This window comes from Equus przewalskii, chromosome 17 (genome assembly GCF_037783145.1).
Source record: "Equus przewalskii isolate Varuska chromosome 17, EquPr2, whole genome shotgun sequence".
NCBI lineage: Eukaryota > Metazoa > Chordata > Mammalia > Perissodactyla > Equidae > Equus > Equus przewalskii.
In genome coordinates, this window is record NC_091847.1 from 36656572 (window position 1) to 36682301 (window position 25730).

The window sequence follows — 25730 nt, forward strand, 5'->3', positions numbered from 1 at the left end:
ACTGTCACTGTGTTCTTGTATCTACATTGCAGTGGCCATGCCTCAGACCAAGTGAACTCTCTCAAATCCATTACAACTTTAAGGGAGGGAGAGTTTTATTGCCGTAAATATTTATTAAAGATACCATGAGAACTCTAGGAATTTTAGGGTCAGAATATAGACCTTCTTTCTGAAAAGTTGCCCCTTATCATCAGGCAGAGGCCCCACAAAGCTCAGTTATTCTGAGACGAAGACTATAGTACCTAATACTTCAGAGGAGAAAGAAAAGAAGACAGTCTTGTTTTATATGCTACCTAGTTTGTATAATTATAGGAATTTAGCATAAAAGACCAGATATACTCAATACTCCCTCCTACTCTCACCTCAGCCTGTCCTTACTTCCATTGCTGCCCAGGCAATATGGCATGAAAAGGCTCAGCAAGAAATATTCATTTGTAAAAGAAAAACAAATCATTATAGCAACACTCACTGGTCATTCTGTAGCAAATGTGCAATGCTCAGATTTTTTATTTTCCTGAAATAACATGCACATTTTAGGCATGAAATTATGATTGTTTGACTGTGAAATGCTGCACCCAAACACCATGTGGCTTTTAGCAGCATATCATCATATCAAGAACTATTTTTACCCTTTGGCGATTTTTCCTGCTTTGGCTCTGAGAGCTAGTCCATACGGTATTTGTATGTGGCATCAGTGGCAAAGATTTTTTAGAGGAGTCGATTTCTTATGTAGTACCACGTACCAATGATAGCACAGAATCTAAACTAGAAATTAAAATAACCTGCTTTCAGGTTAAACTGGCAATAAATAAAGTTATAGTGAATATGACAGAGAGAGAAACAAAGATGACAAAGAACTTGAAGCATGCTTTTCTATTTTTTCTTATTTTCCTTAAAAAATGACATAAGTACCTACTAAGTTGTAGAATATCAGAAAAATGACAGTATATTTAGAATGCATATTCTACATTTCTTCTCCATTGACTTTGAATTCTAGTGGCAATGAACTTTGTCTAGCATCTCATTTGATAAAAGCAGACAGAAATCCTCAGAACTTCCATGTATTTGCTGCCTTTCAGAAGCCTGGGCAGAAGAAAAGAGCAACTTTTTACAAGATTTAAGCACATATTGGTCCCCTTCCAGGACGCAGACATGAAGCCATATAAGAAATATTTTGAAAAGACAACCAAAATTAGCCAAACTCTTTAAACTTCCAAAATGCTTGGAGCAAAAGTCTGTTTTAGTTTAATCCAAATTAGTTTGCAGACTTAACTAGAAAGAGAAGCTATAGGAAAATATGAGCTGGCTTAACGTTTGTGTCTTGTCTATAACTACAAAGTTGGCTTTTGTCTCTCAAAGAGACAGATCTGGTTCTGGGGTTTTCCAAACATGTGATGACATAAAGGTGCAGTGACACTGAGCATAGATTCTCAGATTCAAAAACTCCACTTGCATTGAAAATAAAACAAAATTATGCTAATTCCTATGAAATTTCTACCATCCTGTCCACTTTAAGGAAATAGCAGTGTTAGAAAAATTAATTAAACCAGTATTATTTTATACTCACCCAATATATATCGCTGTTTGTCTTGGTGAGCAAATATTTCCAAAGCTGCAGAAACCACTTTTTAAGATCTACTACTGTTAATCATATTATCTTCTTCTCATATTTACTCATGTAGTTACTTCTTTAAGTAGCTTCCAAGTACTATTCCTTTATAATAAAATGTTCCAGAATTTCTATATTTAAACTGAAGCTCAACTTATCCATGCAACCTAACTTGTTGCATATGTATTGCAAAGAAATTCCATTTTGTCAGTTGATTTATTGTTGTATCAGAAGGAATAAACTTTTGAACCCCAGGGGAGAAAAATTATGCTGTTCTATTCTACTCATGACATTTCAACATAAGCCAAAAAATAACTGGGATTATTTTCTCAAGTGAGCAAGCTGAAATTTTTTTTAGAAAAAGAAGGTAAAATTTTTGTCAAAATCAAAGTTTTTATAAACTTTCAATGTAAGAATTGTTCTTCTTTCTCCCAATGCTCAAGCTTCACTTTATACGTCTATCTTTTCTAGAAAAGTATGGCTAAACCATTTGTTCCTTAAAATTTGTCATCAAAATTAAGAAAAAGGATGCTAATTAAAGAAATAAATATGTGAAGTAATGCATTTCCTTCTAGCTAACTCTTTTAGTGAAACATCTGCCTGATAATTGGATTTGGTTGAAGCAATCCAACTGTCCTTGTCATTTTTGATTATATATATTTAAAGTTCCATACAACTACAATAGCAGCAGCCTCAATATCAAAGAATAACTATTATTAAGTGTTCACTGACTTATGCAAGTGTTAAAATAATACTTAAGGTTCTCAATCTTGAGAAGTAGGAACTAGTAAATCTCACTTTAGAGAAGATGAATCTGAGGCTTAGAGAGTTGAGTAGCTTGCTGAAGATCACAGATCTCATAGATGACAGCCTGGACATTGAACGAATTCATCTGACTTTAAAGCCCACGTATAAATTATTACTCATTCCTGTGCTGTTTTCCTCCTGCACCAGAAACTAGCCCACTGGGTAACCAATAAGCTAGTTTACCAAGACTGCTTTTATTTTCATTTTCTTTTAAGTAGTCATTCTTCTTCACCCCTCTCCTTCACCCTCCGACTACCATAGAGGGGAAAAATTGCCATTATAAATGTAGGATGTCTTTCAAAATGAGTATTTCATGATTAGCAAGGCTAATAGAAGTCTGTTTCAGTTATTGTAGCCAATTAACTCAATTATGATCATCAAAGGAAAGGGGCAAGTGATATCAAATGAAAAATGTCTGAATTAAGATTCTGTTTCCCAAAACGTAATATAACAAGAGGCTTTTCTAATGAAGAAAAACACATTGGTTCTCTAAAAGAGAATTGTGGTTCTTGAAGTTGTTTCAATGTGTTATTCAGCTTTATACTGGGAAGCAACTTACAGTGCTCCAATTGTTTACTCACTCAGCTACATGTAAAATGTGTACTTAGGAATGCTTTATAAGATGTTCAACAAAGTCTGTCTTATTTAACTGCACTGATTAGAAGGGGCAAGCATTTCATTTTGGCACAGTATGGTCCACTACCTCATTTCATCCTGTTTGAAATATTACTCAGAGTTTAGAATGCCAAGCTTTGAGCAGAGAAGAACAATGGGTGGTTTTTAAATAAAATAAAATAACAATAGTGATAATGAGAAGAGAGGGAAATAATGCAATTTTTTATTTCATCAGATGTCAACTAGTTCAGGGGAAAAAAAGTGAGTCTCTTGATGTTACCAAAACAGTATCTAAAAAAATCCCTGAGATTACAAAAGAAGCAAAGTTTAAACCTACCCTGTAGGAGTGAGAGTCACCAAAGCCCTGGGTGACTGAATGAGAAAGACTCGAAGAAAATGTCTGTGAGAAGAGCTACTGGAGAAGGGGAGAGAAAATTGCTAGGCAGCTTGAAAACAAACCTGAGCTTAGTGGTGACCACATTCAAAATGCAACAGAAAACCTGATGGAGCAAAACAAGAGGGGTAAAGAAAACAAGCAAAAGCTATGTGGAGTCTCATTAGCTAACAGAAATGAAATATTTGATTGGTGGTCCCTGAGATTTGTTGGTGTTCTACCTCTATGAGTTCCAGATTTTGCTCCAAAAAGGAAGAAAATCTACTCTCCTGTGAATAAAGAATGAAAACATTTGTCTGAGGCTACGAGTCATGTTATAAAATTGTGGTCTATCACCTCACCCATGTAGGGGAGGAAGACATTTCCTCTACCCACTCTAGGTCCTTCTGGCTGGGCTATGAATTAAATTCACATGAGACAGAATAACAGGAGAAAATTAAACAAAGCTTTATAACATGTATACATGATAGAGACTCAGGAAAACTGAGTGACTCGCCAAAATGGCAGAGGTTCTCATCTTAAATACCATCTTCAGCTACAAAGGAGGTTGTTGGGGGTTGGGGGAGTCAGTTGTGGGAGATTCCCAGACAAGCACAGTAAGCAAGAGTAAGATTATTATGCTGATTGAAGTCCTTGCCTTCCCCGATGATAAGAGTTTCTAGAGATAAGGTCATCCCTCCCTTCTTCCTGATACAGAGAAGGAGACGCTCTTACAGATGGAGATTTCCTTTACAAATGTAAATGTCTCTTACAAAGGGTAAGTAAATTCTACTTTCCAGAGTTTCTCTCGTCTGCAGTTTTTAAAAGTAACTAGCCCAAAATAATCCTCATGCCAAAGAGACAGATCTTGGGGTGGCCAATTCCAATCCCCCACACTCCCAACTGACTTTAAGTGAAGAAACTGTAAGTTCAAATAAATTAAATGACTGTCCAATGCCATTAGTGAAGCCACTGTCTGAGCTTATATTTGCAGGGCAAGAGTGTGTGTGTGCTATAGCCAGGGAAGTAATTTTTAATACCTTAAATCATGTATTTATTTTTTCACATTTTTACAATTCTGAAATATGAGTGCCTTTACAAGTAATGCATACATTTTAAAAGGCCATCTTTTATTTCTTTTCTCTTTTTTTCCTTCTTTCCTTCCTTCCTTCCTCCCTTCCTTTCCAGCTTTCTTACCTACCTTTCTTCTTCACTTTTCCTCTTTTATTTCAACCACAAAGAGCTGTTGTTAATCTCCGATCAATCTTACATTCTTGCCTCTGTTGCACAAGTAACTTCCAGGTTGAGAGCTAAGCCAGTAACATAGACTTCCAATGAGCCGATCATGAGTATGATGAAACTGTTGGAGGAATATCACTACAAGTATAGCTAAAAGCTTTTCTTGTTTAATTATTTCAAATTCCCTTATACATTAGCTATACAAGCACTAGAACACATCTTTTCTAACTATAAAGCTAGTGTTTTCTTCACTCTATCATATGTATCATTTTAATTCTTGTTTCACCCACTGACAATTACTTAAGCTACAGAAAAGATACTATGGTGCTTCACTCACGTTTAAGCTTCTGGTCAGTACAAAGTAAAATTGAGAATGAGTCAATACTTTGAGAATTTCATCAGTAAAGATGGTTTATATTTTCTGAAGATTAGGTTTGTATAGAAGTTTTTCTAAAATTATTCAATTGAATTAGTTGATAAAACTCCATTTTAATTAATATATCATAGAGTAAGTGTTTTCACACACAACAGCAATAGATCCAGAAAGTATGGGTAGAGATTATTTCTGTGGACAAAGTTTAAAAGACAATGATATAAAGTCAAGTTAACAAAGAAATTCTAGGTATATACTTAACTATAAAAATATTGGAGTATCTAATTAGTATTTAGAAGACACAAATCTTTTCTAGAAATCATCTCAATACAACTTCCTAAGATGCTTCATTGTATGGAAGCAAGGAGGGGAGGTAAGAAACCAGCACAGACAATTTATTTTTGCCTGTTTTCTTCTACACTGGCATTCATCTCTTACGAGTGTACATTTCCTTTGAAAATTGCTACTGGTTTGCATTGCAACCACTTTAAAGATTAGGATCATAGCTTATTCTTGGATTTTTACAACTATTAGTGCAAGACTGGTATTTGAGAAGTTTAGGGGAAAATAATCGTTCTCTCTTTTCTGGATTTTAATAGTCCAGGATACTACTGACTTATTAAAATATCAGTTCTAGTTGATAAATCAAAATAAAAGTACAACTTTGAGATACTGGCAGCAAGTTCATATTCATTTTAAGGATTTCATCAGATTGGGTATATGATGCAACTTTTATGATCAAAAGTTATCTTTTTGCTTGCTTTATGTTCCGATTTAAAGAAAGAACATAATTGCAACCACTCTCTGTACATGTCAGACACCTCATTTCTCCACACAGTCTTCTCCAAATGAAACAATACAGATCTATTAGTGTAATTATCGCATAAGGTCATTTACCACTTTGTAATTGCTGCAGGTTGTGAATGATGTATGAAATGAAAGCATCTGCAGTGCAAATAGAACATAGGCAAGAATATGCTGTGTGCTAATTAGGTAACCATCTAATGATAAGACCCTAGGGAAACACAGTACAGCAAAATCTCACAGTGCTCTGCAGTCACAAGGCAACAAAACATTCCTAAGGGGTTCAAAAATATATCCATTATTAAGTATAATCCTTTCCTCTCCTCAGACTCTCTGAACTCTATTCCCTGCATGCACAAACCCCTTCTCTCTACTCCATCCTTTGCAATGCTAATCAGGCCCCGACAGTCAAGAACCATCTGATTACTGTGAGAACTGTTCTGTTTATTCATATTAAAGATTGACGACTTATTTGAAGAGTGTTGATGAGTTTTGGTTTTTTATTGTTTTCCTCATCTTTTCTATTGAAGTTTTTGTCTCAAGAGTGGGCCACATTACTAAGTAAAGGTGGCAAGTCTTAGTCATCACAACATTGGTGTGGAAGGAATGGAGTTCACGTTACTTAAAGCAAAATCTTACTTTCTTTATGCAACGATCCAACAGGTTTAGAGTAAAAAATAATCCATAGACAAAAAAATATGTTTAACAAGCTGAGCTCTTAACCAATTCCTAAATGCTTCATATGGATGAACTGTAAATTTCAGGAGTCTGACTGCAACTGAGCACCTGACACCAAACATATTGAACAATTTGGCCAAATTAACCACTTGGATGTCCCTTCTTCTCTGCTTCCATAATGCACTACTGAAAATCTTTGTTGAATTGCCCGCTGCCCCTATTTGGGAACAGAGGATTTAATTCCATAAAATTGCCTAGCAAAACGCACAATCTAATCCTGAATGCCAAGAACGGCAGTTCTCCTTCTATTGTGATCTGTTTGCTATTTGTATAACATCTTCTACTGATCTTGCTTTCTTCTTGAGCTCAACATAACGTACTTCTTATGATGTCACACTGTCACTTCCCATTGCCTCTCTAGTATGACAGGATAGCTATGAACTTGTCTTCAGTGATAACATTTGACCTTGTGGTTAGTTTCTTGCTTTTCTATTCACTGCTATTTGTGACTCATAAATGTTACTAATAAAATTTGTCTATGTGCTTCACACAACAGGTCCAGATCTTTGGCAGACTTCTACCTTAGTTCGGAACTTGAGGCCACATTGATTTTTTTCTGCCAGTCTTCTAACTGATGGGCTTCTTCTCTTGATGCATTTTTTTCTAGCTTCTTGCCACTTCACAGCAATTTAAGTAAACAGAACTTAGTGGCTGTTTTTCATTCTACAGCATGAGTTTTTAGATTGTGAATCCCCAGATGTTGATTGTTAATGTAGATAGGGCAAATTTATTCCTAAATTATTTCATAATTTTTGTATGTGTCTGCTGATGAGGACCATTGTTTTTCTTTTTGAAAAATATGTATTGAGCGTCTACTATGTGACAACAATAGATATAGATTCTCAGACATGGGGAAAAGAAGCACAGAATGTCACTGTTATCAGGAAGCTTACACTACAAGTGTCAGAAAATCACCAAACAATAACCAAGAAGATTCTCAGGTAGTTATAAGTATTTGGCAGAAAATTAAGAGTGCAACGTGATAGTGAATGCAAATTTAGACTGAGGATTTAAGAAGCTCTCTCTGAGGATGTGATATTTTTGCAAAGATCTGAATGACACAAAGGAGCTAATCATGATAAAATCTATGGGAAGAACATTTCAAGTAAAGGGAAGAGCTGGTGAAAAGGTCAAAAGGCAAAAATAAGCTCAGTTCCATTAGAAGTTCCTGGAAGTTCTTAAGCCTAGAAATGTGTGTACACTGTAGGATTTTCAGAGCTCTCTCAGGCTTCAATGGGGAGAATTGAGAATCAGGGTTTAAACAAGAGGCTTGTTAGTTGATTATTGCAGTAGTTCAAACAAGAGAAGATGATGGCTTGAACCAGGGAAGAGGTAGTAGAAATGGAAAGAATTGGATGGATTTGGATTGTATTTTGGAAGTAGCATTTACAGGACATACTTACAGAAGAGATGAGAACAGAATTAATAGAAAGAGAGGAATAAAGGATAATTCCAAGATTTTTGGTGATCAACAAGTAGATGTGGGTCTTTTTACTCAAGGAAGACTAGGTCAGGAACCTGTTCTTTGGGGGGAGGAGAATAAAAGTTTTGCTTTGGTTGCACTTTGACTTATAGAGTCTTAGATTCATGCCTATAAGAAGGCCAAGTTAACACTGGAGATAAATTTGAGATTCACTGGAGCCTGAGACTACAAGAGCTCACCTAAGGAGGTAATATAGATAGACAAGGTAAAAAGGAGCAGAATCGGGCCCCAAGAGCCCTCCAGTAATAAAGGTGGAGCAGAGGAAGCAAAGAAAGGAGACAGGGAAGGAAAGGCCAGTGAAGTAGGAAACATGATATTTTAGTATCCCCGAAGCCAAATGAAGAAAAGCATTTCAAAATAGAAGCAATGGCAGAGTAGGAGACCCGAGCCTCGTGACCACAAAGATCAACAATTAGACAGCTATCCAAGAACCAAAATAGCCCAGGGAGAGCTTAAGAGTTCACTTAAAGAAACCTCAGCAACACAGTGAAACAAAAAAACCCTGAGACTTACTGAACCAAAAAGGAAGGAAGAACAGCTTCATTTTGCCTAAATCATGCCATCTTCCAGGCTCACACTGTTCAGCGCCAAGAGGGAATGTCCCAGCTGGAAAGAGTTCTTCTTACCAGGAAAGGGAGAACAGGGTGAGTGACCAACTTCTCCAGCCTTTCGGGGCACCACCTGAAGGACCTGCTTTGGTTTCCCCTATCCAGAGATAGGCAAAGCTGAGACTTACAGAGCTGGCTAAGGAAAAGGAAGAAGAGCAGGGGCTATCAGTGTCAGCCGTGCTCAGCAGGAGCCACCACGGTTCACAGCCGGACCCCAGCAGCTTTCATCACTGAGGAAACCAAGAGCTCTCATGGACCTCCTGAAAATTTCACCAGGTTTTGCCCACAGGTATTTACACTTGCAAACACCAGCCCACCAGCTGCCTGAGTCCCTCCCTGCTCCCTCCCTCAGCCTTTTCACCCACTCCACCCTCACTGGACCAGGATCTGCATCAGGAGCCAGCCCAGGCCTCTGTGCCTCTGCGAGGGCAAGACAACAGCCTAGATCCCTTTGATAGACTCCTCACCGCTGTGCTTGCACTTGGGACAAACCACTCCAGCTGTAACCTGCATATGGCCTGCCTGATGCTGTTTACCAGCCTCCACTACTGTGTGAGTGCCCCCATGTCAAGGCCTGTAGACATGGAAGTGCACACCGACAGCCAAGGCCCCCATGGCTGCTCATGGGACCAGATATGGTCCTCTCTTATGTCCCTGGCATGCATGGCTGGGGTCACCTGCAGCTAGCCCTCCCACACCCCAAGCTATGACCCTGTATGCCTCCTGTCTGACAAGACCCTGCAGCCAATAGCCAAGGCCCCTGAGTTGCTTATAGACCTGGAATTGGCCCTACCTCCTGTCCCTGGCCTGTACCACTGGGTTCACCTGCAGCCAGCCCCTCCAGTTGTGCATCTGAATGCCCCTGGCCTGACTTCTGACACTGACCTCACTGCCATGCATGCATGGCCAGACGCTGTAGCAACAGTAGTGCATTTTGACAGCCAGGGCCCCCACAGTTGCCTGTGGGACCAGCTTTGGACTCTCCTGTCACTGACCTACACTGCTAGGATCGTTTGCAACTGGCCCCTCCTGCTATGCACATGCACCCAGCCAGCCCAACTCCCATCACCAGTTTCCACTGCTGCGCGTGTACCTGTGGTGTGATTCTGCAGCCACTGGAATACACAGGGACAGCCAGGGCCCACACAGCTGTCAATGCACCCACAGGTGGAATAGGTTCTTACTGATAACTCTGGCCCTGACGACCACACGTGTATCTGCAATTGACCCCTACCAGTACACAGGCTCCTGCAGCTGGACCCTGCAGCTGAGTATGTGCACAGCACTGGCTCCTGACACCATCAGTCCCTACCCTGGTCTCTACCAGCTGGAACTTGAGGGGCTGCTGAGGACCCCATTAGCTCTCGCAGCCACTGTGGACCAAGAAAGAGTCTAGTTTGAATGTCATTTAGGATCTAGGGTAGAATTAACTTGGAAATGAGTAAACCATGCCCTCTTCAACTGAAATAAATTCTTTGAAATATTTGAAAGGTCTACCTATTATAGAAAAACAACATAACAACAATATGTGTTCACAACAGTCAGGCATATCTGCATAGAAACTCTGCTCTACCAGTTACTTACTTGGTTACCTTGAGCAATTTACATGTTTTCTCTGAATTTCACTGTGTTCAAGTACAAAGTGAAGCCCCTAATGCTTATTTCATGGGATTTATTTCAGGATTAGTGAAGTAATTATATAAAACATCTAGTATAATGTCTGGCAATATGATACACATATAATAAATGGTGGATATTTTAATTAAGACACTCTATTTAATAGAGCATTGAAAATCATGACTCACATTCAATTTTGTTAAACTATAAGTTACATGATGGCAGGAAGATGTCTTATTTACTTTTGAATCTCTGTAACCTTCTACAATGCCTGACACATAGCAAGAAATCTTTAAATACCTGCTGAAGTAAACTGAACTGAATTCCCTGATGGCTCTTATCAATTGCAGTGTAACAAACTACCTCAAAACCTAGTGGCTTGAAACAACACAATATTTATTTTTGGTTGGGACTACTTACTCTACTCCACCTAGTGTCAGCTCCAGTGGCTCAAAGCATGGGGGCTAGAAGGATTGGAAGGTTCACACATTTACAAGTTGATGCCTGAATAGAAAGACTTGAACAGCTGAGAGGTGGAGCAGCTGGGACAACTTGGGTACCTCACTCTATCTCCATGTGGTCTCTCCAGCTTGATAGCTTCAGGGTAGACAGATTTATATGCCAGCTCAGAGGTCCCAAGGCAAGAATCTTGAGAGAGAGAGAAAGAGAAAGTCAGGCATATCTCTTTTCATGAGCTAGATCTCAACTCACTTCTACCACATTCTACTCATTGAGTTGTAGAACAGAAAGTATCATGGTCTTTTCTGAAAATAAAATCTACCCCAACGTCTTGGCAATGTTGTTTAGTAACTGATCCAAGGTAATCTGACCAGGATTTTGTGAATGAGAGCAATGAAATGAAATTAGCCATACTTTAATTGCTGACTATGAACGATATGTGTATAAGGGGTTCATTGTTATTCTATTTGCGAATATATTTGAAATTTTATACATACAAAGTTTAACAAAAAATTTAAGTTCTGACTTTAAGCTGGAAATCTACCTCAAATTTTCTGGTCTTAATCTTGTCAATGTCATCTGGTATTTTTTCTTGTTGTCCTATTTTTATGGACTTCCCATTTTCTGATTTCAGTGTGGGATAGAGATTAGGGTCTCAAACAGACTTCCTTGATTATGCTCATCATTGCTTCTCAACTATCCAATTTGCTATAAGCATTGCTGACCCTGACCATGTGCTCTTGGAAATGCCAAAAGACTTACCTTTCTGATCCTACCCCTAGCCTCACAAATTCCTGCTTAACCTTGGGCTAGATTGTACTACTGTTCAAAATACTTGTTGCCCTTTTTTGTGGGAGAGTTATCTATCTCTGCCCCATTAACATTGGATTTGACCATATAATTTTCTTTGTCTGGTGGAATGTGAGGAAGGATAAGTATGACTTCTAAGAAAGGCGATCATTTAATTCTAATATTCTCTTTTCCCTGCCACAGATCAGCAATGTCCCAGGGAGCAGCTGCTCCTTCAGCCTAGATCCCAGAATGAAGATGACTCAGAGCAGAGCCACAACCAACCCAGAATGGATATGTAGTACAAAGGAGTAGCAAATTTGTTGTAAGCCACTTGTTTTGAAGCTATTTGTTTCTTCAGCATAACTTAGTCTAAATTGCCTGACACACGCTCTGTCCACTCAGCATTTGTTGTGGCTTGTTCAGTCCTGGATAAAGACTTTTCCACCCACAACAATCTTATATCCACAAACTAACCTGGTTGAGTTTTATGTTAGTTACAAAATGAGGTCCTATTCTCATAATAGCAAGATCTTCATCATCTAAATGACTTTATTTGTGATGTCAAAAGGATTAGAGATTAATATGTTTGTCTATGTATATTCATAGCCAACATTAATGCCTGCAATAAATTCTTATGTGATGATCAGTATTATATGTTAAATTGGTAAAATGTTATGGTCAGTTTATTATACGTACTTAAATACCTGGAAGCAACCATTAGAATACTGAATAAAAGCAGGTGAACTCCGATAGCAATAAATATTTATCTCCTAAGTTTCCATCCTTTCAGTACAAGCACGGTGATAGTCCATTAAAATGAATAATATGCTCTTTTTCTTTAAGACAAGAATGCCAGTATTAGTCGTGCATGAAAAATAAAGTAGTACTTTGTATTAGCCAAGACAGACTAGGTAACAAACAACTTCAAAATCTCAGTGGCTTAACATCTATAATTTATTTCTAGTTCATGCAAAGTATGCTATAGGTTAGGTCACCCTCCTGGGCAGTTGTCCTCTGCGTGGCAACATTACAGCCTAAGGTGTTTCAATCTTGTGGCTCCACCCTCTCAACAAACAATTTACATAATTACTGCTGAAAGAATAGAGACTGGAGAATCTTGCAAAGGTTTTTCATTGCCTCCACCACAACTGACACATTTCAGGGGCCAGAATCAGTCATGTGGCCCCACCTAAAACTAGGCCAGAGCTGACTCAGTGGGCTCAGGAAGAAAAGAAGTATTGATGAGCGTAAGTAATGTCTATCACTGCTGCTTTCATGTTTTAAATAATATGAAAAGGATGTTCTGATAAGGGATGGTTACAATGATGGAAATGGAAAGAGAGAAAGGTTGCACAAAAATTCAATTCCCACCTGTACGCAAGATATCAAAATATTGAAAGTAGTGTATTTCTATTAATGTAGCAAGATTTCCCCGAATTATACAGTAACATCTTTCACCACTGTATTTCTTTCAATAGAATAGTAGGATGTTGCTGGAGGAAAAGAGGTGGTAAAAAATAACAATAGCAACGACAACACTGTGGGCTACCATTTGTTGAGTACTTGTTCTGTGCTTGGCACTGTCTAAAGGACATTACAGGAACTATTTTATGTAAAATGTCAAAGAGGACTTAGAAAATAATTATTATTGACCTAGGAAAGTGTATTTTAAATCTTTGAGTAGTAATTAATATAGTCACAATTGTTTCAAAGGAAATAGGAATGACTGACACCAAAGAACGTACCATCTTAATGACGATATCTCCTTCTATATGGTGGTTTTCATATTTCTTTACATTCTTGTATGATTTGGCAGGATTTCAAAGATAACATATGTGCATTCCAGTGCTCGAAGTATTTTTCAGTCTGTGCTAACATAAAATGTGCTTTCACCTCACCAACTCCGTGCTATAATACCAACTGGGGAATATTCTCGTGTATGTCACTCAGACACAGGGTGACACTACAAATCTTAATCCTGTTTTAGGTTGGCAGGGGGGTAGGGGAAAGAGCTTAAACAAAGAAATTACAAGACTACAAAGTTCTGATGGAAAATAAAGACAGAGATGTACAAAATTCCAGACAATGGGGCAGGGAGAGAATGTGATGGAGAATGCACACAAATGGGTTTTAAAAGGTATTAGCAAACTTTATTTCTTAAACTAGGTTTTGGGCATATGAATATTTGTTTTATTATTTAAAAATGCATATATCCCACACACATTTGCATAATATAATTCTACAAATAGCAAAGAAGTCTCTTGGGGGGAAAACTTAAATAGACACAAAATTACAGCTATATTTGACTCTTCAAATCACCTTGCACATTTATTTTTGCTATGTAGAATAAAACGTTTCAGGGGAAGACATAAAAAAATTTTTTTGAAGCAATAGTGACCATTTTCGTTAACAAGCAGTTACACACAGTGGTAATGTGTAAAAGCTAAGTATATTGGATTAACAATCTTTGCAATACTAAACTATTAGGAGTAGGTTTTACAAGTGAAGCATTCTCATGACTTCCAACTGGTCTCCCTGCGTCTACTTCCCATCCATCAGCTACATACTCAACACTGACGCCAGGGGATCTTTGTAAAATGCAAGTCTGGTATCTGATTCCTGTTTACCATTTTCCAGGGCCACCCCTGTTTACATGGAATGATATCAAGATCTCTATCTACTTTTTAAACGTCATTTTCTACTCCTCTCACCATGTGATAACAATTGTGCTCGGCCATGTGCATGCCCTCTCCCATGCTATGCTCTCTCTCGACTTTCCGCCTTTGCATAGGCTGGACTCTTTTCCAGGAATGTCCTTCTCCACCATGTCTGGCTAGCAGACTGCTTCTCATCTTTTAAAATTCAACTCAAATCTCAGCTCTGCTTAGAAATTCCCCTGATTTTTCTAAAAAGATTTCAATCTTTGTTCCTTAGGCTCGCACAGACCTTGTCTGTACCTTCACAAATACATTAATGTATTATTGTATGTTTATGACTCTTTCTCTCCCACTGGTATGGGAGCACATGGAGAGTTGGATTAAACTCTATTCTAGTCACCTTTGTGTGCTTCGGATTCAGAGTAGTGCTCGAAACATAGTGGGTATTTAACAGATGATTGCTAAATGACTGAAGACGAATACATTTGGAGCCAAGAGTACAGAATTCCCCAATATAGTGGAATCTGGTACCTGTCAGTTTTGACCAAATAACCAACAAAGGAGTCACATTCCTTCCTTTCAAACATGATGATAATCTTCTAATTATATCTCCTCTAATAATAAATATAATGGTTGAACTTTATTTCGCGTGTTCTAAACCTGACACTACAGTATGTGCTTTACATGCATTCTCTGTAATCTTCACATCAATCCTTCTAAAGTGAGCACTATTAATCTATTTCATGGGGAAAGCTTGAAGCTCAGAACAGTCAAGTAACTCGTCCAAAGTAACATAGCTAAAAAGTGGTAGATTCAAGCTCCAAATATGCCCAAAATGGGCATATTATAAGTCTACTGCATAGGAAAAAGCATCAGGGATTACACAGATGTGAAGATTTTTCAATCTACCATAATAGCACAAAACCACCAGCAAGCCTGGATGACCAACATCCAGATAATCCATTCCCAGACAACAAGGATGACCAAGGGGCTGCTCCTACATCCAAGAAGGAAATAGATGAAGATTTTGCATCTAGAGAAAGGAAGATCCCGCCCTTTCAAGCCTATATTTCTGAACTATACAAAAGGAGAAATGTTTCAGTAAACTCATTTTGAGAATGTTCATTTATGCCAAAAGACTGGGCAAACACTTCTATTCCACTCAGGAATATTTGTTGTCAGTTCCCTCAAAAACAACAAAAGCCCAAAACTTTCTACTTTCTACCTACATTGTTTTTATCGCAATAAGAAAAACAAAATAGCCTAGATCTTGTCTAGAACCATTACTAGCTTGAAGATTAAGAACCATAACTTTGCAATTATATTTTCATCATTTTTTAATTGTCTCTTTCAATTTGTCTGATTACTTTTCAAAACCATATTTAGATCCTTCTTTTTCTAATAAAATATTTTACCACCCAGTCAATTCTGAAAGATCTATTAAACTTTGCTTTTTACCTTTGTTTAATCCTATAAAAATAATTTATTTGACCTTTATTCTTATTTTCCTTTTCTAAAGTAATAAGGAATAATTTATCTTTGTTTTTTTAATGGGTAGTCTCTTGTGAGTTGATGGGGAAGATGATTACTAAATTAATTGACTGGTTATTGAATGGTGGTGGTTTATAAAATATTGTATTTTAAATGCATAATTAAGAGATATACACAAGAAAGATGTCCAGAGGTAAATCTCCTTAGTTAAAATAGACTTCTCTATAAGTTTGAAGGTATAAATCCAACAAAAGGCAATGTGTACCAATGTGGCTATATTCACACATGAAATGCTTAATGAAATATGCTATTTCTAGTAGAAATAGTTGTCTTTGTTTTCATCATCTTGCCTGGTGCATCATAGCAGGCTCCAGAATAGTGTATGTTTTATCCTGATCAGCAACCAGACAGTTCATAAAACTCTAATGGAAATGAAGATTTTGCTATTTGTAGTGGTCAAATTTCCATTTTCAAACACATCACAGCTTATAACCACTGATGGCACTTGGGTTTGCTTTTGAATTTAGGGTAATATCAAATTATGGAGAAAATCTACCAATTCTTTGTCAGCTGAACTATGAGGAAAAAAGGCCCATTATCCACCTGAAAGAAAAGCAAACCTACATGGTGTTTTTAAATGAAAAATACATATTTGTTTGTAGCTGCATGCTATTTGTAAATTTAAGATCATTAGTCCTGCTTAAGAGACCAGGGAGTTTGTACAAGTAGATAAAAATCTTTCTTCTCTTACGTTTAAGGAACAAAGAAGAGGATAAGGAACGCAATGTTAGCATGTACTCTTTTTCTTCCTATTTCAGTGCTCTGTGATCCATACAATCCAAGTGGTTCTTTAGAACAATCCAACCTGATTGGAAATGTATGGTTGCATATCTTTCCCTTTCTAATGCTTTTTCTGCTAAATATTACTTCTACCTACCTTTCTTCCTTCCTTTGTCCCTAACTGAAACCCCCAAAGCCTCCCTACTTCAACTCAAATCCCACTTCTGTGAGTATTCCACCACCTGCCTCTCTGAGCCCTCATTGATCTCATTCATTCAACAAATATTTCACAAGAGTCAGCTTAGAGATCGTCCTCTCTAACTGCCATCCAATTTGGGAAATTTTGCTGTGAAATGCCTGACATATTTAACTCTTGGTTAAGAACTAGTGACTATGGGGAGCTTATTACTATGTAATGCACCAATTCCTAAAACTTCTTCCCCATAGTTAAACTAAAACTGATCCATCTGTAATCTTCATATATTGGTCCTTTTTCTGCTCCTTAAGGACCCAGAGAAGTCATTTCATCCCTTTTTTCAAGTGATGGTCCTTCAAATATGTGAAGAATGTTGTCATGTTTCACTCCTGCATTTTCTGCAAGTCAAAACATGTCAAATTCCTTCCATAAGTCTCCATCGTGCATAAGTTCTAGTCACTCCATAATATTGATCTTCTTCCACATACACTTCAAGTAACTGACATTCCCTTTTCAAATATCACCCTAACTGTTCCGTATCTTGATAGTGGTGGTGTTTACATGATTTCATACAACCACTAAGGCATATCAAACTATGCTTAAAATGGGTGAATTTTCTTGAATACAAATGATACCTTAGTGAAAAACATAAAACACTGAGGTGAAGCTATGTGTGTGTGTATATATATCACCTAAATGGAATTGTCTAATGAGAGCATAACGCACTCAAGCTTTCACCTCCCTGGTCCTGGACCCACTTCTCTACTTTAACTTTTTGGCCATGGGTGCTGGTTCACAGTAAATATACAGTCAAGAAAAATTGCAGGGATGCTCTGATGTTTGTGGGAAATTATAGACAATTGATTTTTGAAGTCAAATATAGGTCTAAACATACATCTCAGTTTTGTTCCTTCTTAACTCTATTTATCTTCAATGTCCATTCATTCACTCTGCACAGACTTATTGAATCCATATTATGTGTCATGCAAAGGTGAACAAGACAGATAAGGACCCTGCCTTCTTGTAACTTATAGTCACTTGGGGGAAACAGCAGTAAAACAAAAACAAGAGAACAAACAAATAAAATAATTATCATTTGTGTTAGAGTAATGAGAGGATGGGGTGCTGAGATAGAGAATAACAGGGAATAGGAGGTAGAAGGTGACAAATCCTACTTTAAACTGAAAGTTTAAGGAAGATAACATAAAAAAAATTCACATTTAATTTGAAACCTTAATGTTAAATTGCAAGAGGCAATGAAGGGAAGATCTGGGAAAGTCATAGTGCAGGCCAAGACAACAAATTCAGAAGCAGAAATGTGGCTGGCTTGAGAAGGACTTAAAAATTGGCAATGTTTATACTTTAAGCCATATATATAAATGACTTCTGAATTGTCATTTAGCACCATAACTACAATGACGTATATGACTATACATGCAATGACATAGTGACTATAGATAACATACATAGGTGAAAATGGCTGGGAATAAATTCTTACCACATGACTAGCGATTGTATTAGGATGAGGATGGCATACATATGGCACTCCTTTCTGCATCATGGCAGACATTATAAATCAATTGCAGGTCCTGTGGCTAGATGTGGCCAAAGATTCCTTTCTCAACTCACTGCCTTGGAGTCATTACAAATGTGACATATTTAGAAATCAAGTTAAAATATTTTTCTATCCCTTTGTGAGAAATTGCCTTACGAATTATTTTGTCTATTTTTCAAATTTTCTATATTCTATTTTATAAGTAATGTGATTGCAAATTAAATAATTTAAAAATTTGACACTAGTGTCAGAACTATTCAAAGGAAATAAATTCCTTACCCCAGTAAGACTTAGCCTAATGAGAAATTTGTACTATTAAAATTAAAAGAATTAAATGCATAAGTTTCTCAAGAGAAAATAATTGCAACATAAGGAAGGTGCCAGAATTGCTATATAAATTAAAAACATTGTACACAAAGATTACATACTGAGAGTCAGAATGATGGAGGTTAAGTGGGCTTCTAAGTGTAAATTTTTACTCCACTAAAAGTAAATATCAATCCAGTCTGTCCAAATGAGATTAAAAATTCAATTTAGCTATTACCTCTATATTCCAGAAGCTGTGCTATGTTCTAGAGACCCCAAGAATGAGCAAGCTGTACACATAGTCCTTCCTTCATGTGCTTCACTCGATCAAGAGAAAAGACTTATAAATAATTATTTGTGGTGCCAAGTGGTACATGTCCTAATACAGAAATATACAAAATGCCATGGGACACAAAAGATGGACAGTTAATTCTGACTGGAGAAATCAAGGAAAGCCATGGAAAAGGTAATATTAAATTAGCTAGTTCTTAAAAAATAAAATGAAGAGGCCAGCCTGGTGGCATAGTGGTTAAGTTTGCATGCTCCCCTTCAGCAGCGCTGGGTTCACTGGTTCGGATCTCGGATATGGACCTACACGCCACTCATCAAGCATGCTGTGGTGGCATCCCACATACAAAATGGAGGAAGATCGGCAAGGATGTTAGCTCAGTGACAATCTTCCTCAAGTAAAAAGAGGAAGATTGGCAACAGGTGTTAGCTCAGGGCCAATCTTCTTCACCAAAAAAAATGTTCTTCAAGTATACAAATGATGATATTCTAGAGAGAAATAATGCATAAGTAAGAGCATCATATGTTTAATTTTCTTCTCTCTCTATCTTTCCTTAAAGCCCCTGCCTTTTGACCCTGACTGACCCTGAAAGCTTGGTCACAACCTTGGAGGCTAGGGGCACTACTTGGTGGAGAAAGAATAGAGGGCATGTGCCAACCCTTGTCGATGTGATGAGGTAGAGGGTGGGAAAGGTTTAAGATTAAAGTAGGTTAAAATTTTTTATTGTTTTTTGGAACTAGATCTTTTCAATTAGTGAACTGAAGCTGAACATCAAACTTAAGGAAAGAGTAGATCACTTTTTTTTTAACACTTAAAGATGAGCAGGAAGTCATGGGGCCTGCTGGAACTTCCATCAAAGAGCAAGGTAAGAATTATCTCCAGAAGGATTTAAATGGGCAGTGGGACAACTAAATAAAGTTGATTTTATGATTACTCATCGCATCTTGTTTGTTCAATATGCTAATGATCCAGTCATTTGCTGATGAGGTTATATAGAACAATGAACAAAGCTGGTTTCACCCAAAATTGACCTTCAAAATAGTGCATAGCTATTGAACAGTTACTAGGAACCAATCACGTACCTAAATGCTTTAATTGTATGATTTCACTATTCCTCAGCAAGCCCAAGGACACACAGGTGGTAAGCAAACAGCAGGTCCTGGATTTTAACCCAAATCGTCTGAATCAAGCACTCACCCTTGAAATATGGAAAGTACATTTTCTTCTTAAACACTGAAATTTGAAACTCAAGGTAAAGAATGCGTTTCAAATCTGAGACACCTTATTTCAATGGTATAACGTTATTAGGCTTCCTGTCTAACCATTTCTTTTATTATCCTAATTAAAAATAAGTATTATTCGTCAGTATACGTGCACGTAGAAAAAGCAATTCATTACAGTGAGGCCACACAGCACACACAAGTAATCAAATAAACAACTAAACAACAATAGTAAACACCTGCTTGGTTAGGGCTTTGTGGAAAATAGTGTTAAGATCTCGTCTTAATCAACTTTTGGACTTGTGGATATAAGAGTACCATTTCTTTCTAGATACAAGAAAAGGCTTTAGGGATAAATAACAGATTTCTAGGCACTGAAGTGTGGTTCACTAACGCCAGCCCTTCTGAGCATTTACTGACATGCAGGCTAGAATCATTTAATGATACCTGGAACAGTATCATTAAAGTCCTGGAGACACTCGCGTCACAGACTAGAAGCTGGAGGCATAGAAATCTGTTATTTATCTCCTTACTTATTTAGTCTGTCTGAAAACCGAGAGCTGTATAAAATATTTAACAGCTCAATTCTTTTTTTTTCTATTAAAGACTTTTAATGTGAAATCACAAACAGAAAAAAAAGCAAAGAAAAAGTTGCTCAAAAGGTTACAGAAATTGATGCATATAAAAATGTCCATCTAAAAATGACACAACCTCAAAAAGTTTCTATTTTTTTTAACAAGTATGTTCCAAAAGAATATGGCCACATTTCAGAGAGACATTTCTTCTCCCAACACCATGACAAGTGTTGATATCACTAAAAGGATTCTGAAAATGAATTCAAAGCAACATCAATTTTTTTTTAAATGTTGAAGAAAGTAAAATGACTTTGGTATATATGTCTTGTAAAGACCTTAGTTTTTATAGACTCAACTCAGTTCTCTTAATACTCAAAAGAACTATTTGGACTCACATGGATCTTTCTCAGAAACTTTTTTTAAGCGCTCAAATTCACACACAGATGCATATAGACACACACACACATTTTTATGTTTTTTAAAGTGAGCAAGTCGTTTTATTCTTGATCTCACATGTCTTCTGTGCCTTACAGTATATTTTGATCCCTGCTAAATAATACAAAAATAATTGTTTGTAACTAATGCTCTTATAAGGAGAGTTGGTAGAATTTTCTGCAGGCACCCTCCAAGCCTAGAGTGATTTTTCCAAATGGTCTGTAAATTCTCCTTAAATTAAGCACTGGCATTTCACTTCCTTCTGCTAATCACGTCAAGCTACCTAATTCCTAACTGTAAAATCAAATGTCTTACTGACTTTCTCCTAACTGAGTCTTCTCGAATAGCCTCTCATATTAAGGATTCAATGACTGTGCTTTAAATGAACCCGTTTCACTGGCAGGTGCCTGCTGGTTTTTAGGTTTTAAACGGTACCATTACTATCATTTATAAGGATAACATCACAATTAAGAATGTATGAATAATTTAAAATTGAGTAGCATTCAGTTTCACAGTCTGTCTGGCACGAAGGTTTGAAAGTGCAAAGTCTTTATTTTATTACAAAACACTGGCTGTCTGGGTAAAAGGAGATGAAAAGTTACTAATTTCAGGCTTTACTTCAAACCCTTTAATCTTGCAAATAAGTGCCTTCACTGAGGACTTTGTTATCTGCTAAAGCCTAGCCAGAGTCCTTCACGTTCTTTGTCTTTTCCCAAGGTCCTTACCTTATCCTAGGTGAGCCAAAGGAGACAAAAGGGAATCCACCCGAGGAAGTGATTATTTAATAGAGCTTTGCTTTTTAAATCCTAACTTGCGCTGTTGGCAAATATTATGAAACACGATCATTTCATTGCCATAAATAATGTTGTATAATTAAAATTCCATTCTGCGGTTGGGAACAGTGTGATAAACTGTTTGCGAATTGGTAATTCTATTTATTAAAAACAGAGGCATTAATTTTGACGCTTTGAATTATAACACAGACAAACAGATCTTGTGTTTTAATTAAATGCTCTATTTGATGAGCTTTTTTAGTGTGAGATTTAATACCAGATCCTACAGTTTGTATGGTAGAGAGCAGGGGACAGTCTTAGCAGGGACTTCAGCGTCTCTGCAGGAGAAGCTCTGTTAGGATTTGAAAGGCACAGAGCAGAACTCCTGAGCCTCTCCCTAAAACACCCACTCCTTGTGTCAGGCCTGGCACCATTAGCTGGTTTGCTAGGGCCTCTCCAAGCTCCCGTTTTCTTCCAAAGTTTCCAAGCAAGGCTTCTAATCTGGCGATGCATCCTTTATTCTCAATGATGAAGCAGCCCTGAACATTTCTAAAATAAATAAATAAATAACAACCAAACTGCTTTGAGCTTTCTTTCACATTAAGCTACATTTAATATTCATTTCACATTTTTTTTCTATTAATTAAAAGTAAACCATGTATTGTATGGTACATTATCCCTCTAACAGCCCCATGTGGAGATCATGAAGTGGAAGACTAATGGTGTAGACTTTAGCATTTAGTTTTAACCAGAATAATTTACATATCCAGGAGAAGAGTCCAAGGCATGTGTAAATAAGCAGAACTCTGAGATAGCAAGACCCTTGCTCAGTTTACTATGGACTGCCGAGCTATGGGCTGTGTATTTATTCCATCAGTCAGGTAATTTAATGAGACTTACACAGCATCTATTTCTGCAGAAGAGACAAAAGTTATTATTAAGGAGAGGCATGTGGCAGTAAGAAAAATGTGTTTGCTTGTTTTATTTTATTCTATTACCCCAAGTAGCAAAGGTGAGCCTATTCAATGTTCATTAAGGTTTACCTTTATAATTTATCAAAGGGAACCCACATCAACAGCTTTATGCTGAGATTTCAAAATTGGAAACATTAAAATTTGATCCAAAATGCCAGATATTTAGGGAGACTTTTCATTAGAAAAATAACTCATAGCTTTAATCTATAGATTTTTATTAACGTACAACTCTAAGTGCACAGGAGAAAGCACATTAAAGAAAAGTCATCAACTCTGAAAGGGCATTTTAACTTCAAATTACCAGACTTACGGACCAGTTCTAAGGAAGGAAAGAGATTTCTTAAAGAACTGGTAAGTTTAAACAAATGATCACAAAAGCGTACTTTGCAGCGAATTTGTCTGCGAAGAGATACGCTATATTAAGAATAGTGTTAGGCAGTTACTAGAAGACTAAGATTATTTTAAGAAAACACTCTGTTTCTTTGATAAAATGTAAATCCAATGACATCAGGATTTGGTATTCAAACTGATTTAAGTAATAGGCTCTTAAAATATGCCTTGTATGCAATACTTTTCTCTGTTAGGAAATCATTGTAAAGGCTACAAAATTCAACGAGCACTGACTATACGATGCCAAACATCCCCGAAGAAAAGTGAAAAACTCAATTACCGAAGATGTTTCCAAATATTCATAATTTTTGGCATCAGTGTGGCCAAACGGGAAATGAAGAACAGAAACAAGTCACCCTAATGATAATTCTTTTTTAGTGAGATATTCAGATCACTGATGCCAGGGCTGCTTATATAATTTAAATTACCCAGATATTTACCCTAAAACTTCATTCCGAACTTCATGCCAAAATCAAAATTAACAGTAAAATATTTAGAATCAATTGAAGTGAGGCTGTTCCTTTAAAAAACATCCTAATCTTTTGTAACCTAAACCAACAGTCTAAGAGCACAAATGTTCAGACATAGACACTGCATTTTTACATGGCCTCTTAAGTGTTCACACTCCTACAAGGGCTGTCAGACCTGCTAAATGGCATAGCCAAATTCCTCTTGAATCTTTTTATAATACAATGATGCATAAGTGTAAGTCAACATAGCATTTGACTCTTCAAATACCACACCAAAAAGCTCTTTACATACACAACTCAATCCATAGGACGGATTCGAAGTAATTCCACAGGAATATCTGTAACTTTACGTACTCTTTGCATATTATAACCGATTATTAAACTTACATGCAATTCTTCCTGCAGCAAAAACTCACTCTAAAATTCCCTACCTTTGTTTCGAATGGATCCACCTCATTCAAATTATGAACTTTACCCTGAATAAATGAATGTAAGTCTACAGAATGCAGACTTTTGTAAATGCTAACAACAAATTTCCTGTTTTCATTCCAAAATAATTATTTCAAATAATATGCAAAATAATTTATTTATTAAACACATGTAATGAAAAATAAAGCTGACAACAAAAGAGTGAAAGTCTCAGAAAAATAAAATTCTCCCTTTTTATAAAGTTTTTGTCATATTGCATTTTAATCTTTTATTCTTTTCTGTCCTTGTCTCCAGTAGATTCAGAGTTCCTAGGGCAAAGACCATAGTTTAGCGATTTTTCTCTCCTCAGTACCACTTATATTGCCTTAGACATGGGGAACAAGCTTTTTAAAAATATTTCTATCGACTGTCGAACGAGTAGAACTTTTCCAGGACTTCCTGAAAGATTTTCAAATCATTTAGCTTTGACTTGGATTTTGAGACTAATAAGTAAAAGGCAAATTGCTTTGAATAGGAAAAGTTATCCATAAATAATTGAAAACGTGTTTTTTCTTAAACAGAGATGGTCATTCTTTCTAAGTGATGATTATTTTCTTCTTCAAATATTGGTGGTCATGATAGATATGCCACACCTTTTTTAAACTCAAGAAAAGAACCAATTCTTATTTTATTTTCACTTAGTCTTTATAAAGTATTTCAGTTGTCTAAGTCTGTCCATTTTATGTTTTTAAGACATAATTTAGCATTTTAAAATATCGTACTTTCCTCACTCTTCCAGAAACGTGTGATAATCTAGTCACACGTGTCAATTAAAAGATTGCTCGCTGCTTCATTAGATGGCAGAGATTCAACGGAGTTTCCAACAAAGTGAAGCTTGATGCATTGCCGGTCTTTTATTGTAAAGTCTATATTTCGGTCATGACGCTTCTGCAGACAGATTCAAGTTGAGCTATTTTCTGTTAAACAGCTCAGCTGACCATCAGTGGTTCTGAATTCTCAGTGCCTTTCTTCAGAATACACATGCAAATGCCCCTTTATTGGTTTTGATTTGAAAATTGCGGCATGGGTCCCGGGTATCTATATGTGGCATTGCCTCAAATAATTCTCCCTCGCACTCAAAAACCAGTGCTGACCTCCATGACGTCAAGGCTCCAGGGTCATATCAGATGTGAGCTTTCATTTTGTTTTCAACTTAGTAATATACAGTATGTTAATATTATAGGACCAAACCCCTAAAATGCGGAATAAAGACCACATTAATTTTCTGATCTTTTAGGACCAAACTGTTAAAGTAAAACAATATATATGAAGGTCCTAAATATTCAGAAATTCTTTAGTTGCAATGCTGTGATTTTTAATGATCTTTAACTTTTATTTTCTGCTTATTCATATTTGAAAATACACAGAAATATATTTTAAAATACATTTAATTCCTTTTTAAATCATAACAATTTTTAAAATGACTCCAAACATGTAAATACAGGGATGATGATAAAATTATTGAAATGTAAAGAGGGAAACATTCTTTTTCTGTAACATGAAAAATTTTATAAAGGAATCAGGATTGTTTGGATAATGCTAGCTTGAGACAATAGGAACCGGAATGCTGTGACATGGAGTCTCGTTCTTTATGTATTAATAACAGCTTTCTGAGCTCACATATTCACTTTCAG

The 25730-nt window shown here is 36.7% G+C and overlaps 2 long non-coding RNA genes across 2 annotated transcripts in view; one reads left to right on the forward strand and one right to left on the reverse strand.

Annotated features, from left to right (window-relative positions):
* The window catches only part of LOC139076794 (uncharacterized), a 41088-nt gene extending 39283 nt beyond the window's left edge, over positions 1-1805 (reverse strand). Inside the window, exon 1 of the long non-coding RNA XR_011528754.1 lies at positions 1568-1805. This is a non-coding gene — a long non-coding RNA (uncharacterized lncRNA). The remainder of the gene's footprint in view (positions 1-1567) is intronic.
* A 6674-nt stretch (positions 1806-8479) lies between these two features.
* Positions 8480-12178, forward strand: LOC139076706 (uncharacterized). Its single transcript, XR_011528594.1, has 2 exons — positions 8480-8938; positions 11719-12178. It is a non-coding gene; the product is annotated as an uncharacterized lncRNA (long non-coding RNA).
* Positions 12179-25730: the final 13552 nt, after the last annotated feature.